Raw genomic sequence first — 19,334 nt, 5'->3', positions numbered from 1 at the left:
TTGGCTTTGTCTTGTCCTCAAAACTGAGTAAGGTAAGTATGGCTGAGATGTTGTGCCTCACCTGGGCATGGTCTTCTTATTGATTACTGCTTGATTCAAAGATGGTTTATAAGGTTCTCAACCAACAGCATTGCAGATTCCATGGGATTTGTCAGCAGCATGCTAAAAGGCTAAAATTGCCCCATTTACCAATTCATTCACTGAAACAGGGAATGCTTATTTTAAACTTTTAATTTATAAAAGCATAGGGGTTTCTGAAAGCTGATAAAACAACCCATTAGGTGAAACTGATATGGGGATCTTTGCTGGTTAGGAGGAAGACCCCAAAGAAATCAGGTTGGAGCTGTTGATTTTCCTATTAAGCAAGAGACTGCGGATTGGAAGGGAGAGAAAGAAGAGAGAGAGGCCAAGCACTGAGCTTTCACATTCAGTCATTAATACTGGAAAACATAAGTAATTCAACCAACATTACTTGATCATCGGATACCAGGCATTGTACATTGGGTTTTATAGTTAAAAAAATCCATGCCTTTCAAAATCTTCCTTATTTTAACAAGGAGAAGATTACTGCAGAGAAAAATAATAGAATATTAAGAAATTACATTATATTCAGGATGCTTTTTATTCAAGGAGGCTAGGATCCTTCTATACAACTTATCCCGCACCCCTTGGCTTGGCAGGTGAGCTGTGCCCAGTTACAGCTGTCCTTCCGCTTTTATTTGTTACTTTTCTTTCTCATCAGCTTCAATTAACTGTGCCACTGATTCTCCTCCTTACCCAGCTCAATGCTTTTCTTTTCTTGATAAGATATGTGGAAATGTCCCCTTTACTAGCTTGTAATGAGATTCATAAATGATACAGCTTCCTTATAAGCTTAAAAAAAAAAAAAATCCTGTGTGTGTGTTAGTCGCTCAGTTGTGTTCGACTCTTTGTGACTCCATGGACTGTAGCCCACCAGGCTCCTCTGTGCATGGAATTCTCCAGGCAAGAATACTGGAGTGGGTTGCCATTCCCTTCTCCAGGGGATCTTCCCGACCCAGGGATCAAACCCAGGTCACCTGCATTGTAGGCAGATTCTTTACCATCTGAGCCACCAGGAAATCCTTATTTACCTTTAAACTTAAACAAACAATACAATGCAGTACAGTAATTTGACTAACGGCAGGAGGCCTAGAGCCAGCTTGCCTGGGTTCAAATCCAGTGTCTGCCATGGGACCTTGGGCAAGTTACCTGACCTCTCTGTGCCTTAGTTTTTCCTCTATGAGATGGGGGTAAGAATACCCATCTCAAGGGGTTATTGTGAGGATCACAAGTGAGTCATATGTACAGCTCTTAAAATACGTATGGCACACAATAAGCTCTCTGTTAACTCATAATGTCCTTGGTGAGATATAAGGAGGAAATAAAAGTAGTTTATAATAAAATAATTTATATTTTAATATATGAATGCTCAGACATGATCACATTAGGAAAACAAATGAAATAGTCAGAACTTCACTCTGATTTATAAGGAGTAAGTTTTTATTTAAGTAAGATATTCAACTGAGTATTGCTGATATTTGAAAGGATATTTGGCTTTTGAAGAATACCTAACTCATTGTATCCTCATACGTATGTCAATCAGTGTAACCTGATGGCTACTAATACAAGTGTACAAAAGACTGATTCCATAATCAGGCCTTCCAGTGCTATTGTGATTTTCTGAAATGGTAACTTATTCTTTATAAACTTCTAAACCAAGGAGATTTATAGGATACATTCGAAAGTAGTGATACTTCAATGTATATTAAAGACATGCCAAAAATACATTGTTTCTAGACTCAGGTAAAAATATACTATTCATCTCTATGAATATCTGCTCATAAACTGGGCTTCCCAGGTGGCCCAGTGGTAAAGAATCCACGTAGCAATGCGGGAGACACTGCAGACTTGGGTTCCATCCCCAGGTTGGGAAGATCCCTTGGAGAAGGAAATGGCAGCACACTCCAGTATTCCTGCCTGGAGAATTCCATGGACAGAGGAGCCTCATGGGCTAGGGTCACAAAGAGTCAGACACTGTTCACTGCTGTGGTTCATTCTCTAAGTTGTGTCTGACTCTTTGCGACCCCATGGACTGCCGCATGCCAGGCTCCCCTGTCCTCCACCATCTCCTGGAGTTTTCTCAAATTCATCTCCATTGAGTCGGAGATGCTATCTAACCATGTTATCCTCTGCTGCCCCCTTCTCCTTCTGTCTTCAATCTTGAATAGTATATGAGTGAGTGAGTGAAGTCGCTCAGTCATGTCCGACTCTTTGTAACCCCATGGACTGGAGCCTACAAGGCTCCTCTGTCCATGGAATTTTCCAGGCAAGAGTACTGGAGTGGGTTGCCATTTCCTTCTCCAGGGGATCTTCCCGACCCAGGGATCGAACCCAAGTCTCCCACATTGCAGGCAGATGCTTTACCGTCCGAGCCACTAGGGAAGTGCCTTGAATAGTATATAATAGTAATAAATAATAAATAAATTAAGGGTTATTATATTGATTAGTGGAAAAGGTTGAAAAAATATTTCAGGTCAGACAGAAATTAGAGATGATGTCATATGTTTTGGATGGATGTATTTTTTTTTTGAATCTTGAATAATGTTGTATTTTCATGTATCACACTGACATTTTCACTTCACTGATATGCAGTGGCTGAGGTTCAGAAAGTTGAGTTATTTGTATATATGTTTTACCAACATGGTCCTAAATCAGTAACACAGCTGAGGGTTGTGTTCAAAATGTGATCTTGAAATGATTTGCTTGCTTTTGGAATAGGATTGTTTCTGTCTGAACTGAAAGGATCTAACAAATTCATATTGGTTCAGGTTCACTAGTGGAGCTTAAAGGCTGCCCTCCCAGAGGGATTGATAGTGAAGAGAAGGAAACGTTTTAAAAAGACAGAAATAAACTGTAATTATGGCATCTCAACCACCCAAGAAAGAGTCAAAGATGTTTTATGGATGGTGTTAGGGTGACCCCTGGCATACTACAAATCACAGCTTTCCTGAAAGATAGATTATGTTCTTGGATCTTAGAGTTTAAAATTATAGCCCTCACAAGTAAAATATGCATAAATATCAGTTATGAGAATGGTGATTTACTGAGGGCCTTATGCTGGTTTATGGGGATACAAATTTAAAAAACAATAATCCATCCTGCTTTCAAAGAGCTGACAGTCCGGTTAGGAAGAAAACTTCCAAACAGGGCAGCTGCATAGTTTGCAGGTCCTAGTTCAAAGTGAGAGCAGGGGAACCCTTGTCTGAGGATTATTGAGAATTTTGAAAGGGTGAGCGTTAAACCAGAATGGGGACCTTTCTAAGGACCAGGACTTGAGAAGACACATGTCACGGGTGCTTATAAACATAATAAAACATAATTTGAGATTTTGTACAGAATGCTGTGAGAGCAATGAAGAAGGAATAGCTCAGTCTGAAGGATGAGGAATGCTTCCCTGAGGAAATGACTCGTGGGCTGAACCTTGAAGGATGGTAGCTAGGTCTGGCTGAGTGATCAGTCAAGGGGAGCTAAGGGACAAGCACTTGCCCTCTGTTTCAGCCCTCTCCACTCCAACCTGATGACAGGCTTCCCACTTAGCTCTTCTGTTTTTAATCCTTCTTGTGATTTCTTTACACCATGTTCATGGTCTTTTTGTTGTTGCTGTCAATTTCAGATGTTACCTTTTGACCTCAGAGGACAAGAGGTGAGGGTTTGGCTCACTCGAGAACACCTTCCTCATCCCATGACAATACAATCTCCATTTTTAGTGCTTTAGTGTTGGTTACTTGGGTGACTTTCCCCCGCTCCTTTTTTTGGTGTGTGTGTTTTAGAGGCATTTAAAATATATATTTATTTTTAATTAAAGGCTAATTGTTTTACAATATTGGTTTGCTTTCTGCTACACATCGACATGAATTAGACCTAGGTGTATACGTGTCCCCTCCCTCGTGAGCCTCCCTCCCACCTCCTACGCTTTCCCACCCCTGTAGGTTGTTACAGAGGCCAGTTTGAGTTCCCTGAGTCATGTAGCAAATTTCCACTGGCTATCTATTTTACATATGGTGGTGTATAAGCTTCCACGATACCCTTTCCATTCACCTTACCCTCTTCTTCCTCCCCCACACTCGTCCATAAGTCCATTCTCTGTGTCTGCATCTCCACTGCTGCCTGCAAACAGATTCATCAGTACCATGTTTCTAGATTCCATATATACGCATTAATATACAATATTTGGTTTTCTCTTTGTGACTTCCTTTACTCTGTATAATAGGCTCTAGGTTCACCCACTTTTCCCCCCTTTTTTTAATTGTTTTATAATATTGTGTTAGTTTCTGCTGTAGCTTGGGTGACCTTTTTAAACAATATGCTTACACTTTGTAAAGATGCCTATGTAGCATCTCCTGACTCCTCACACAGTTAGCACCTCAAAGCTCTCCTGCCACTTCCCAAATTCTCCAGTGGATCTTTCTGCATTAATGGAGATGTTCCATACCTGTGCTGTCCAGTGTGGTAGCGACTGGCAAGTCATCTTGAGCACTTGAAATGCAGCTAGTGTGACTGAGGAACTGGAGTTTTAAATTTCATTTCATCTTAGTTAACTGAAATTATATTTCAACAGTTAGTGGCTGTTGTTTTGTGTAGCCTAGCATGTTTTAACTTTTATACTATCAAGGCTTATTTACTGTCTTTCCTAATTTTATGTTTTCTCCATACCTTTATTCTCAGTGTTGGAAACCTGCTGTGAGTATTGCATTGTCATAACTATATAAGTATTGCTTACTTTACAGCCAAATTATATAATCAATGTTTAGTTCTTTCACTGTTTTTATTTTTGATGTATTCTAATTACTTTTTCAATTTGTGTTTTCAATTTAGCTTACTCCATATTTTTTAAAGATAGCACCACAATCTGTGATTCCATTTTTTTCTCCCAGAAAGTTTGCTTTTGAAGACACTTTGCCCATGCCTCAGTCTGCTGCACTGCTGTCGACATCAGCCACTTCATCACTTCTTTTCACTCCATTGCTAAGCTTGGTCTTCTCTTTCCTGGATTCTACCTCTTCATTGTCTGGTTTACTTCCCCCATTTGCCAGGTTACCTCACCAAAGAACTTCCTAGGAGAGGATTGTGGGAGGTCATCTTTCTGAGTCACCTTTTCTGGGTCTGAAAATAGGCACATTCTGCCTTCATGCTTAATTGATAGCTAAGTTCAGGATCAACAAGCTTCTGCCCATGGGCCAAACATAGCTGCTGTCTGGCTTTTGTACAGCTCAGAAGTTAGGATAGTGTTTGACATTCTTAAATGAATGAAAAACAAATCAAAACAAGAATATTTTGTAACACATGAAAATGATATGCAATTCAAATTCTGGTGACCATAAATAAAGTTTTATTGTAACACGGTCTTGTTCATTCATTGATATATGGTCTATGGCTGCCTTCAGGCTGCAGCAGAGGTGAATAGTGATCTGTGACCATTTATTACTTAAATACTTACTATTTAACTCTTTACAGACAAAGCTTGTGGATTGCTGGTTTAGGTGGTCAGAGTCAGAAGCCAAGTTCTCACTGTGACTCCATGCGACCAAACCATAACTCTGTATGGCCTTCCTTCACTTTCCCCTACTCTGGTCAAACTCACCTCCTTGCTGTTCCTCTCGCCCATCATCACGCAGGCTTCAGGGTCTCTGGACTTCTGCATCTGTCCTTCCCTCTTCCAGTCATTCTCTTTCCTCAGATGTCTCCTGGTTCTCTCCACTTCTTTCAGATCTTTACCCAGAGGTCATCTTCTTTGTGAGTCTTTCCCTGGACACCTCATCTAATTTTTAGCCTGATTCTCTTCCTGTATTCTATGTATTTCTTCAGTTTAGTTCAGTCACTCAGTCATGTCTGATTCTTTGCTACCCCATGGACTGCAGCACACCAGGCTTCCCTGTCCATCATCAACTCCCGGAGCTTGCTCAAACTCATGTTCATCGAGTCAGTGATGCCATCCAGCCAGCTCATCCTCTGTCGTCCCCTTCTCCTCCTCCCTTCAGTCTTTCCCATCATCAGGGTCTTCTCCAATGAGTTGGCTTTTCGCATCAGGTGGCCAAAGTATTGGAGTTTCAGTTTCAGCATCAGTCCTTCCAATGAATATTCAGGACTGATTTTCTTTAGGATGGACTGGTTGGATCTCCTTGCAGTCCAAGGGACTCTCAAAGGTCTTCTCCCACACCATAGTTCAAAAGCATCAATTCTTTGGTCCTCAGTTTTCTTTATGGTCCAACTCTCACATCCATACATGACTACTGGAAGAACTATAGCTGTGACTAGATGGATCTTTGTCGGTAATGTCTCTGCTTTTTTTTTTTTCTTTTTTTAAATTTATTAACCTGCTTTTTCTTTTTCCTTTTTAGCACTTATTACTACCTAACACATTAGATGTGGCTTATTTTTTTAACTTTAACTTTTTATTTTGTGTTGGAGTATAGCCAATTAACAATGTTGTGATCATTTTAGGTGGGCAGCAAATGGAGTCAGCCACAGATATACATGTCTCCATTCTCCCCCAAACTCCCCTTCCATCCAGGCTGGATGTGACTTATTTTGCATAGAGAACCTTCCTGATTGGAAGGCTCCTGAGGGCAGGGTTCTCCTATCGTTCAATCCCTGCTGTAACCCTTGGAATGGTGCACCAAGATGTTTGCTGATTGTATGAATGAATGAAAATAGTGTAAAATTAAGATCCTGCAGAACTTCAGAGTTTTTACTCATTTGCCTTCTAATCCTCAGTTCTACTTCCAGAGAAGTCTGGAACCCTTCTGTTTCTAGTTTCTGTGGAAGTGACTTTTTTTTTTTTTTCTATTTGGGAGATTTTAGGATTTTCTCTCTTTTCTTTGATGCTTGGGAATTTGACTGTGAGTTGAAACTCTTTCTCCTGGGCCCTCAGTGAGGTGTTTTAATCCAAATACTCTTGAACTTCACTTAAGGGAAATCTTTCATGCTATTTCTTTGATGAAGTCATTGAGTAACATTTCTTGAAAGATTTACTTGAATTTATCATCCAAATCTTTCATTAAAATCGTTATTTTGCAGTCATATTTATAATAGATTGCTGGGAGAAATATCAATAACCTCAGATATGCAGATGACACCACCCTTATGGCAGAAAGTGAAGAGGAACTAAAAAGCCTCTTGATGAAAGTGGAAGAGGAGAGGGAAAAAGTTGGCTTAAAACTCAACTTTCAGAAAATGAAGATCATGGCATCTGGTCCCATCACTTCATGGGAAATAGATGGGGAAACAGTGGAAACAGTGTCAGACTTTATTTTGGGGGGCTCCAAAATCACTGCAGATGGTGATTGCAGCCATGAAATTAAAAGACGCTTACTCCTTGGAAGGAAAGTTATGACCAACCTAGATAGCATATTCAAAAGCAGAGACACTTTGCCAACAAAGGTCCATCTAGTCAAGGCTATGGTTTTTCCAGTGGTCATGTATGGATATGAGAGTTGGTCTGTGAAGAAAGCTGAGTGCTGAAGAATTGATGCTTTTGAATTGTGGTGTTGGAGAAGACTCTTGTGAGTCCCTTGGACTGCAAGGAAATCCAACCAGTCCATTCTAAAGGAGATCAGCCCTGGGATTTCTTTGGAAGGACTGATGCTAAAGCTGAAACTCCAATACTTTGGGTACCTCATGCGAAGAGTTGACTCATTGGAGAAAACTCTGATGCTGGGAGGGATTGGGGGCAGGAGAAGAAGGAGACGACAGAGGATGAGATGGCTGGATGGCATCACCGACTCGATGGACATGAGTTTGGGTAAACTCTGGGAGTTGATGATGGACAGGGAGGCCTGGCGTGCTGCAATTGATGGGGTCACAAAGAGTTGAACACGATTGAGCTACTGAACTGAATTGAACTGAAGGGTTCTTTCTTGTTTTCAGATTATTTATCTTTCTTAACAGCCTGTTATTTTTAAATGGATATACCATCTTCATAAATATCTGTAAGAATACCTATCAGAAGATCATTTTCCCTGCTTGTTCACTTTGTTTCTTGTCTACCCAAAAAGGAGATATGTTATGCCTCAGCATGTCCTGAGTGACACTGTCATTCCAGAATGTGGTGTTTTCCCTCTGAAGCACCCATATGCACATAATTGTCTGTATTCTTTGTATAACTTTAAATTTTTTAAAAGAAGAATCCCTCATGATATTGCTCAGGGTAGGGTGAAATGCTGCCTGGAGGATTGTGTGTGCTTAACGTGTAAAGGCTGGGCCGATAGAGGTATTTGGCAGTAAGGTATGGGAGAAGGCTAGGTTCTTAGAGATTTTCAATGAAATCTTCCAATTTTCATCCTCTTTGCTTACTTAGATGTTCCGCCTTCTCTTGGCTTTTTGAGTTTTGATTCTCTCAGGCATTCTGCATCACAGATGGCCCATTTCTCCACTGTGGTGTCCTACTCACTGATGGAATTCTGTGACTCCCCTGCCCTCTTTTGTCTCTTTCCCCTCCTCTGTCATCCCATCTTCCAGAAATTTGTTGAGATCTCTCAAGCTCTAATGCTCTTCCTCCATTTCTGCTTCTGCAGAAGTAGTATTATGGGCTTATATGTTTTTTCTACTTTGCCTATTATTTTAATGGAGTCTTGGGAAGGAGGGAAAGGGGCAAAAAAAAAAAAAAAAAAAAAGAAATCTGTGATAAGCCTATCTTGAATTGGAAGGACTAGAGGAGGATTCCACTTCTATAAATCAGGTGATTCTGCTTGGAGGATTTAAGTGGCTTCAATCTTGGTCCCACAGTTGTAAATTACATGCACTTTGAGGATGTCTTTGAAGATGGCATTTAAAGCCTGATGAGAAACAAGGTCCTGCTACTGATGTCACTAAGTACTTTTTATATCATCTGTTACTTTGGCACTGCTATTGCCTGATGCAGAGCACTAGAGGACAACTCAGCACAGGGAAAAAATGAGGCAGAACTGCCTAGAAACAGATGTTTCTAAAGCAAGAAGCCACCGGGAGAACTTTCATTGTATCCCTGGTCAAAATGTACAGCATCTTTTTATAATCCTGTCACTCCTCCACAGATTTGATTTAATTCTTATCACCTCATGAAATTAATATAAAGAAATGAAAGGATGTCTGAAACCAAAAACTGAACTAGTTTTCAAACCTTATTTATTCCTCCAAGGCAAAGCTTTGAATGAAGTAGTAACTTGGTTATATATTCTCTTTCTTTGTTCCTTCAACACTTATTTATTTTTAATGCAGTTTTTATTGACATTGGATGCTGAGGTATGGGAGGTGTTGGAATGCAGACTATGTTTAATCTATAAATTAAATAACTTCTGAAAAAACAGAGACACAAACCATGCCTTACAGAGGATTTCCACTCTGCTTTTGAGAATGTTGCCCTTAATATACTGACAGTTAAACTGCAAATCCAGTGACACTGCTCTCTGTCAGCTGTTGTCAGCACCTCTTCACATTAGGAAGATCCAAAGTCAATTTAGGTCTTAGAATTATTTACTTCTCCCCAGAATGACCCTTCTCTCCTCATCCCCAGTGGCTGTGAACTAGGAAACGGACCCTCTGCTTGTCCTGGTCTAAGTAGTTCATGTTCACAAAGGAAGATGGAAGGAGTGACCTGCTTTTGTGTCTGGTGGGGTTGGTGGGGGCTCCATGCATTAAAACTCTGCCTTGTCATCCTTGGAAGGAGCAGATTCATTGACCCTTAAGAGGAGAAGGGCCAGGTGTCAGGGAGTTCTGATGCTAATGGGACAAATGATTAAGGTGATGATATAAACCTGTAGAAACTTACAGAAAGGTCCAGCTCTGGGCTTGTGTTGAGGTGTTCTCATGCCTGTGGTTAGGCAAAAAGTTTTTTTTTTTTTTTTTGGTTGTTGTTTTTTTACTGAAATTGCTTCAGCCACCTTCCAGATTCTAGGCTAATTTTATAGTGTCATTTAGGATTTTCTTATGCGGTACTTTGTTTCTTGGAGGTGGAATGATGGAGATCACTAGGTGTCCAGGTCTGAGCAGTGTAATCTTGGTAATGACTGGAGTGGGCTGCAGGCTGATTTCCGGCCTGGATGAAAGTCTCAGATTTTCCCTTATTGGTAAGACTATACCGAGGATTATATCTTTAGGTGAGTCTTCCCTTTTGTTAGTATTTGGATGGACAGGAACAACTTCAGTTTGGATACAATTTTTGTATACTTTATCCAGATAAACCTGTATGAGCCCCATCTCCTGGAATGCATGCTTTATAGAGTTCTGCCCCCTAGAGTGTAGATTGGATCAAGAATTTAGCTTCTAACAAGCAGAATGTGACAAAGTATTAGGATATCACTTCTGAGAAAAGCTTACAAAAGATTGTGACTTCTGTCTTGCTCACAGTCGCTTTCTGTCAGGAGGTCCACTTGAGCTGGGCGAGGGAGAGCTGAGTTGTCACAGGTTGGAGTAACAAGCCACAAAGGAAATGTCACTCACTGTGAAGGCACAGGCGAGTCTACAACTGGAGGAAGGTTTAGGAAGGAGCATGGTGGAGGGTTGGGACTGATGTGCTGTGGTTCACTTGCTCAGTTGTGTCCGATTCTTTGCAGCCCCATTGACTGCAGCACGCCAGGCTTCCCTGTCCTTCACCATTTCCAGGAGTTTGTTCAACGCGTGTCTACTGAGTCGGTGAGGCCATCCAATCATCTCATCCTCTGTTGTCCCCTTCTCCTCTCCGCTTCAATCTTTCCCAGCATCAGGGTCTTTTCCAATGAGTCAGTTCTTTGCATCAGGTGGCCAAAGTATTGGAACTTCAGCTTCAGCATCAGCCCTTCCAATGAATATTCAGGACTGATTTCCTTTAGGATCACCTAGTTTGATTTCTTTGCAGTCCAAGGGACTCTCAAGAGTCTTCTCCAACACCACAGTTCAAAAGCTTCTGTTCTTCAGTGCTCAGCTTTCTTTATAGTCTAACTCTCACATCCATACATGACCACTGGAAAAACCATAGCTTTGACTAGATGGACTTTTGTTGGCAAAGTAATGTCTCTGCTTTTTAATATGCTGTCTTGGTTTGTCATAGCTTTTCTTCCAAGGAGCAAGTGTCTTTTAATTTCATGGCTGGAGTCACTGTCCACAGTGATCTTGGAGCCCAAGAAAATAAAGTCTGTCACTCTTTCCATTGTTTCCCCATCCGTTTGCCACCCCCAAAGAAAAGATTGGCAGTTTTATGGCCCCTGAGGTGCATGTAGGTATGTGGGAGGAGGGCCAGGAATAGACTGGCCCTAACTGAGTAATGGGGATTTCCCTACCTCCCTGCATAAGGAGGCCTCTAGCAGAGGCCCCAGAAGAGAACCCTGCCCCCAGGCCTCAGGTAAAATGACTCTGGAATGTAAATATGCCGCAGAGCAGGACTGACAGGGAGCCTGGGACCTTGACCACCACTCCCCTCAGATGCTGTGGGGTCCTGCTGTCACCAAGTCTGGTGCGGGGAAGGCAGTATCCCTGTGAAGCCTTCCAGGGAGAGCCTTCATAATTGCCTGTGATCAGGTCTAAAAGGTGACACATGGGGATTTAAGAGGAGCTGGACTCCTCATTCTCATCCTCCTTCACTCTCACTTATTTGCTCTGATGAGGCCAGCCACCATGTCCTGAACCGACTGAAGGGAGACCCACGGGGTAACAGCTGGCACTGAATCGAGATCATCAATCCTATTGCCCTTGAGAAACTGAATCGTACCAACAATCACGTGGGTGAGTTTGGAGGCGTTTCTTTTCCTTGAGATGATTACAGTCTCTGCTGACTCCTTGGCTGTAAACTTGTGGAGGCTCCAGCTAAGCTGGGTCCAGATTCCCGGCACTCAGAAACTAAGATGTAATAGGTGTCTGTTGTTTTCAGCCTCTAAGTGCTGGGGTCGTCCGTTACACAGCGATAGATAACTAATATATGTGCTAAGGATCTAGTGACCACATTTTGGGAAACTGCATGGTCGTGAGCCTGTTTCAAATGACTTGATTCCTTTTCATTGAAAGTGGGCCATAAGTACAGTGACATTATGTTCTTTCCTCAAGAAGGTTTAAGGAGACAAGATGCTGGTATTGAAAACGAGAAGTCTGAGGGCAGGCATTTATTGATGGTGAGTTCCGGTCTCCCTAATTTTCCCCTGTTATTTGCCTTTTCGAGCATGTGAAATGAAAGTTTTAAAGTTAGAGAATCTATTAATTATGCTGCAGGAGAAAGGCAGGCTGACTTATTTTTAACATAAGATACTTTCTGCACATTTTTCTGTGTCATCTATTTAGGAGTAATCCGAACACTAGGAGGTGAGAAAGAAGGGAAATGCAAGAGAACATTGAGCCTAAAAGAGGCTGATGATAAAAATGTGGATTTCAACTAAACCCACCAGGAACAGCTCTGCAAATGACCTCACCCCACCCCACCCCACCCTCGCCTGCAAATAAACATCTTTGCCTCCAAAATGAGAATGCAAAATGATGTACTGTTTCCCACGTGTGTCCTGGAAATGAACATACTGAATAGTGTTTAGTGATCAATGGAGTCTGACAGAGGGGACGTAACTAATTTACATGAATTGTGTCATGTGTTTTGGAATCAAGGAAGGCTTATTAACAATAAGAAGGAAGAACAATGAGATTGGGGAAGTAGAGATGACACTTCCTCTTCTTTTGAAAGAGCTCTTTTCTCTGGCCAGCTTCTAATGGTCGTCTTGTGGAGCTGCCTGAACTGTGGCTGCATATGGAGGAATCCTCAACCTTGACCTCAGGGTATTATGAATTTTCTGAAATCAGGCATAAAGAGCTGGTGCTTGGATTTGCTCTCTTTTTATTGCATGTAAGTAAAACCACTCCTTGGCTGACGTATAAAGTCATTGCTTGGCATCTCAAGATGGTGAAGCAATGGATATTCTGGCACTCTCTTTAAAATAGTGAGCTGTGAGTAAGATGTGACTCTTGGGATATCATGTTTGCTCAGCTGTTCATAAACTTGCTGTTGGGAAGTCCAGTGCTACAGACACTGTTAGAGTTTTGAAGGAGAGAACCGTGAACTCTCCTTTCTTCTATTTCTATAGTAGATGTTGTATTGATAACTGCCGGGACTGCAGACCACGGGTTTGATTTAGAAAAACTCAGTTCCTCAAGTGTGTGGGTCCTGAGGAATTCATCTGGGAAAACACTCTGGGGCCAGCCTCTTTTGAGAAGGTGTGTTCTTTGTAGAGAATCCTCCTTTGTATGCAGACTGCTGGAGGGGATTTTACTTTTAGATAAAAAGACAGGCTTGATAAGATATCTCTGTATGAAATGGGAACTTAGGTAATGTTGGTTCAGAGGTTTTTACCCAGGACGTCTGGAACATTTGGTTTTCTTTGCTTGTGAATATGTGAAAGAAACTTAATTGTAAGAGACAGGATTATAAGTCACTAAGGCATTACTGACTGTAGTAGTGGAATTTATTAGTATGTAGGGGCCTGTGTGTTCTTAGGCGTCGTATAGTCATACACAGACTCGGATTCCTCTACAGCTAATTAAAATTTGACTTGGAAATAGAAACAGAAAGAACATAGGTTTCCTTCTGCGCACATCATGCAAGTGAGAAGAAAAAGGACTTCAGTTTGTATATTTGTTGGTATACTTATTCTTTATTTTTAAACTTCCCTCTCCTCTCTTTATTTCTCAAGTATCTTCTCTGAAGACAGTCCATGTGTGAACTCTTATAGGCAAGTTGCATTAAGCAGTATGGAAATAGGAAGTTCTTTCCTGTGGTGGCTTGCTGTGGCAATAAGTGATAAAAAGTTACTTCATGACTATTGCCTGAGACTTTCCTTTTTACTTGCGTATCCTTTTTGAGCAGTTCACTTCTGCTTTCCATCTGCTGTGGAGGCCAGGCAGAATGAGTTGGGAACTCAAGCAAGTTTAATGGGGTAAATGCTGTGTGAGAGTGAAGAAAATTCTATAAGCTCTTTGAGATTGAAGAAAATCCTACAAAGGGAAAAATTACTGAATTCTTCAGTGCTCAGAACAGTGCCTGTCCCATACTAAGCTCTCAGTCAGTGTTTGTGCAATGGATGAATGATTGAATGGGATTGTTCATAAAATGAGTGTAGTCTGGCAGTGTTTGCCTTATCTCTATGACTCAGGCACATAAGGATGTCTAGGTTGGAAAAGGTCAGAGTGAAGCAGGAGAGGAGAATGTGAAGGTGGGAAGAGAAGAAAGGGTATATAGAAAAGAGATGATAAGGAACCTTAAGAGTGGCATTATGGTGGCCTGTGTGGAGGTGCAGGGGGCATGGAAGTGGTGGTGGTGAAGGTGGTGGTGACGTAGAGTCTGAGCTGCTGGTAGAGATGATGGTCGAGGTAGTGGTAGAGCAGTGATGATGAAGGTGATGCGGAGGTGGTGGTGGAGCTGATGATGGAAATGTGTGCTGAAAATGATGATGATGGAAGTGGTGGAGATGCTGGAGGTGGTGGTGGAGATGCTGGAGGTGGTGGAGATGCTGGAGGTGGTGGAGATGCTGGAGGTGGTGGAGATGCTGGAGGTGGTGGTGGAGATGCTGGAGGTGGTGGTGGAGATGCTGGAGGTGGTGGTGGAGATCCTGGAGGTGGTGGAGATGCTGGAGGTGGTGGTGGAGATCCTGGAGGTGCTGGTGGAGATGCTGGAGGTGGTGGTAGAGACTGGAGGTGGTGGTGGAGACTGGAGGTGGTGGAGATCCTGGAGGTGGTGGTGGAGATCCTGGAGGTGGTGATGGAGATGCTGGAGGTGGTGGTGGAGATGCTGGAGGTGGTGGTGGAGGGATGATGGAGGACATGATAGAGCTGATGATGGAGATAGTGTTGAAAGTGGTGATAATGGAGAGAGGTGTTGGTGAAGGTGATGGTAAAGATCCATAGATGTGATGGTAGAGATGATAGTGGTGGTGATGGAGGTGGCGGTGGAAGAAGTCGTGAAGTGGAGGTGATGATGGGAGGTAGTGTGATGTAGTCGGGAAACAGTTTGGGGATTAGACACAGCTGTTCAAAGTCTGTATCCACCACTTACTAGCTCTATGACCTCTGAACCTTCAAAGTGATGATTATAATAAAATGAGCTTTTTCTGCTGTCATGTAAGGATCAGAAATGCAGTGGCATAGTGCCTGCCATCTCATAGATCTTTACCAAATGGCAGTTGACAACATATTTTCTTCAGTTTTTAAAACTCTATGGTCACACTTACAAAGTTAATCACCAATTTATCTTTTCTTTATTTTTTGCTGTTTTCTAAATTTCACAAAATAAGCATGATTCATGAATTATTGATTAAAAATAAATGTTATATGCCTAGTTTTCAAGATTGTTAAATACATGATAGTGTATTAAAAAGACCATCAATATAATGATGTTTATGAAATATTGTGATATACTAAGATTAAATTAATAAAAAGAAGAAACAACTTTCAGCTAAGTAAAACACTGCAGAGAAACAAGACTGAGGTACATATGTTAATACATTAACATATAATTAATTTGGTTTATGGGCTTCCTTCATAGCTCAGTCAGTAAAGAACTTGCCAGCAATGCACTAGACCCAGGTTCGATTCTTGGGTCAGGAAGATCGCCTGGAGAAGGAAATGGCAACCCACTCCAGTATTCTTGCCTGGGGAATCCCATGGTCAGAGAAGCCTGGCAGGCTACAGTCCATGAGGTCACAAGAGTCAGACATACTTAGTGACTACACCACCACCACCAATTTGGTTTATAGCTGATGATAGTTTTATTTGTCTTCAAGCTTTTCTATTTTTTTTTTCAAATTTTTCATTAGTGAAGCATATTGAGACTACCCTAACAATCTGAAAACAAAATAAATGTTAAAACAAAATAAAAGTTAAAAAAATCAACATAATTTTAACTCTTAATCTTCCACTAAGTAGTTTTTAGTTATAGTGTGCTAAACTTTGTGGTTCCTTGCAGTTGAAATGACGTGATTTAGATTATTTAATCTTCATGGGGAATCCCCTTTGAGATTAAGTCTGGTGCAGAATTGTGTGACAGCTCTAAAGTGAGAATAGTGAACCAGATCCCCTCTGGGGCTGACTAGCCTACTTGGTTCCTAGAAACACACGAAAAAAGGCTATTTTCTCTAGATGATTTATAACTGCCTCTGAAGCTGTATTGGGTGACATTCTAGCAAGTTCAACTGTCAGTTGGATAGTTCTAAATTAAGTTTATATCTGCTGTCATAAGAGTAACTAGTTTTTAAGGGAATATTGACTTGTCTTTTTCATCTTGGTATACCTGGGGAGAGATCAGAAAAATATTTTTGTAGAGTAGCAAATATTTCTTCTTAGGGTCTTGGCCATCCCACTCAGTACTGACTGGTCACTGTGGAGGAGGCCCTTATCAGAGACTTAACCAAAATCATTTATTTTGGCTTATAGGCACTGGAACAAGTCTCCTGTCCTTGTGTTAGAAATGATCAAGTGAGAGGTTACTGGCAGACAAAGAGGCAAAAAATGAACAAATGTGAGCAAAAAACAGGTTTCTTAAACTGACATGGGAGTTGAAATAGAAGGCATTGAAAAGTGAAAAGTTAACAAGTTTAAATTCATCCCCAAATTGCTAGAGTATGGAAGAGCTCTTAAAAAAATTCTGAATAAAAAATGACCAGTTCTTCAGTGAAAACTGAAATTTAGATTAGGGATGAAAGAATTAAACCAAACAGACAGTGAACCTTCTGTCTAGTTGTAAAAACCAGGTAACCCAGTCAGTACGCAATACAAATTGAACTAGAAGTAGCAACGTGGTCGACTTTGGAACAGATGGTCCCTGGCATTTACTGAATGTTCATGTGTGGAGCACTGAATACAAACCAAAGATATTGTTGAACAAGGCACTGTAATCAACACATTTATTTTCACATGAACAATTGTCAAAGCAATCTCTTTTCAAAACAGTCCTGGGAAATACTGATAGCACTGCTGTTATGTTCGTGAAGTTGAAGCTTCAAGAGTTAAAATACCCTAAAAGCACCATGGACAGAGGAGCCTGGTAGGCTACGGCCCATGGGGTCGCAAAGAGTCGGACACAACTGAGCGACTTCACTTGACTTCACTTCAAAAGCACTCGGCTAGGCAGGTACAGAGACAGGATTCAAGCCCAGAGCTCTGTGCATTTCTGAGCCTGTGGCCTAACTACCAGTGTACATGACATTGCATTGATTTCATTTGCATTCAATATTTTCTTATATAAGATAGTGCACTGAGGCCAAGAATTGGGAGACCAAGGGGGAATATGAACAGATTCACTTCCTACTTTGAAATCTCCTTAACTGACATTCCTTTCTATTTCTTGGTTGAAGAGTTAATGGAAAGGAATTTTTCTTTTTGGTGGGAGCACTCCCTGTGTCCTGACCTGACTGCATGTATGTGGTTGTCAATGTAGCTACTTCTTGGTGGTGGTGTTTAGTTGCTGAGTCATGCCTGACTCTTGCAACCCTATGGACCATAACCCACCAGGCTCCTCTGTCCATGGGATTCTCCAGGCAAGAATACTGCAGTGGGTTGCCATTAGGCTGACCTAAAGGATTACTTTGCCAACAAAGGTCCATCTAGGCAAGGCTGTGGTTTTTCCAGTGGTCATGTATGGATGTGAGAGTTGGACTGTGAAGAAAGCTGAGGGCCAAAGAATTGATGCTTATGAACTGTGGTGTTGGAGAAGACTCTTGAGAGTCCCTTGGACAGCAAGGCGATCCAACCAGTCCATCCTAAAGGAGATCAGTCTGGGTGTTCATTGGAAGGACTGATGCTGAAGCTGAAACTCCAGTACCTTGGCCACCTCATGCGAAGAGTTGACTCATTGGAAAAGACCCTGATGCTGGGAGGGATTGGGGGCAGGAGGAGAAGGGGACGACAGAGGATGAGATGGTTGGATGGCATCACTGATTCAATGGACATGGGTTTGGGTGAACTCCAGGAGTTGGTGATGGACAGGGAGGCCTGGTGTGCTGCGGTTCATGGGGTCACAAAGAGCTGGACACAACTGAGCGACTGAACTGAACTGAACTGAACTGAACTGAAAGGATTATGTAGGGAGTACTTCTCAACCAAATGGAACCAAAGGAGTCTGGAGAGCCAGTGGGCTTCATGACTTTCAGAACCATCCTTGGATAGTCTGTGACCTTCGTCAAGAGACATAACCCTTGACCATCACAAGGGTCCCTCCTGTTGCTCTTTTGTAAGAATGTCCTATTTAATTTGAAAAATCCAGTTTCTTTATTGAGTGTCAGTGCACCCATAGTGATGATATTACATCACTATGGCCCTGTTTATTAGTGGGAACAGCACAGATGAAGAGGTTAGGAGGCCTGAGTATTCTGCCTGTGGTAGTATAAAGGTTGTATACTACCAAGCAAGGCCTTTAACTTCTCTATACTTCAGTTTTCTCATCCATAAAACCTGATAAGAATATCAGGCAGGAAAAAATACCTATCCAGTTTGTTTTGTTGTGTGGACCAAATACAATTAAGTGGAAATGCTTTGAAGAAGGTGAAAACATTATAAACCAAAGGGGCCTTCTGTCTTGGCTCAGATTTTATTATCTTATCATGTAGAGACTCAGTTGGTATATAAGAGTTTTACAGGCGAAAGAGGATTGGATGAAAGGTAGTAGGGAGTTTATGAGTTAAACTGTGCCTCCTCCCCCAAGGGAAAAAACCTGCTAAAGTTCTAACCTCTGGTACCTCAGAGTGTGGTCATATTTGGAAAGGAGGAGTTGTGGATGTGATTAAGTTAAAGTCATAATGAAAGGAGCTCTGATCCAAGAAGACTGATGTCCTTATAAGAAGAAAGCCTTGTGAAGCTGGAGGTAGCCAGGGAGAAAGCCATGTGATGAGGGAGACAGAGATCGGAGTGATGTACCTGCAAGCCAGTGGTCGCCAAGGAATGGCCAGCCTTCCAGGTGCCTCAGGGAAGGTGAGGAGGAATTCTCCCCTGTGGGTTTTATGGTGAGCGTGGTCCTGATGACACCTTGATTTCAGACATCTGGTCTCCAGGCTTACGAGAGAGTAAGTTTCTATTGTTTTAAGCCACTCAGCTTGTGGTCTTTTGTGACTACAGCCCTAGGAAACTAAAGGCAGTAAGGAGTAACAGTCATAAACTCATCTAATTGCTGGCAAGTGCTTCTAGGGACCAAATCCAGCCTGACTCATTTCTCTGACTCTAACCGGTGGCACTGGGCCTCAAACAGTAGATCCACTTCGTCATTGAATGGGAATGAATACAGACACTGAACAATGGGACACATTAACAAAATGGAAATTAGGCTATTGTGAAATCTGTGAAAG

General features: G+C 41.7%; 1 protein-coding gene across 18 annotated transcripts in view; it reads left to right on the top strand.

Moving 5' to 3' along the window:
- Nucleotides 1-12,643: 12,643 nt before the first annotated feature.
- The window catches only part of IPCEF1 (interaction protein for cytohesin exchange factors 1), a 172,277-nt gene continuing 165,586 nt past the window's right edge, over nt 12,644-19,334 (top strand). For 6 of the 18 annotated variants that reach the window (XM_069598766.1, XM_069598769.1, XM_069598760.1 and 3 more), the window contains exon 1: nt 12,645-12,853. The gene's annotated coding sequence lies outside the window, so the exon portion shown is untranslated. Of the gene's footprint in view, nt 12,854-13,697; nt 13,854-19,334 lie in introns of those variants that run through there. The other 12 variants (XM_069598767.1, XM_069598761.1, XM_069598765.1 and 9 more) reach the window with 8 other exon arrangements.

Source organism: Ovis canadensis, chromosome 8 (assembly GCF_042477335.2).
Source record: "Ovis canadensis isolate MfBH-ARS-UI-01 breed Bighorn chromosome 8, ARS-UI_OviCan_v2, whole genome shotgun sequence".
NCBI classification, from domain to species: domain Eukaryota; kingdom Metazoa; phylum Chordata; class Mammalia; order Artiodactyla; family Bovidae; genus Ovis; species Ovis canadensis.
The sequence above is the reverse complement of the archived record's forward strand: the minus strand, read 5'-3'. Positions and strand labels throughout refer to the sequence as shown.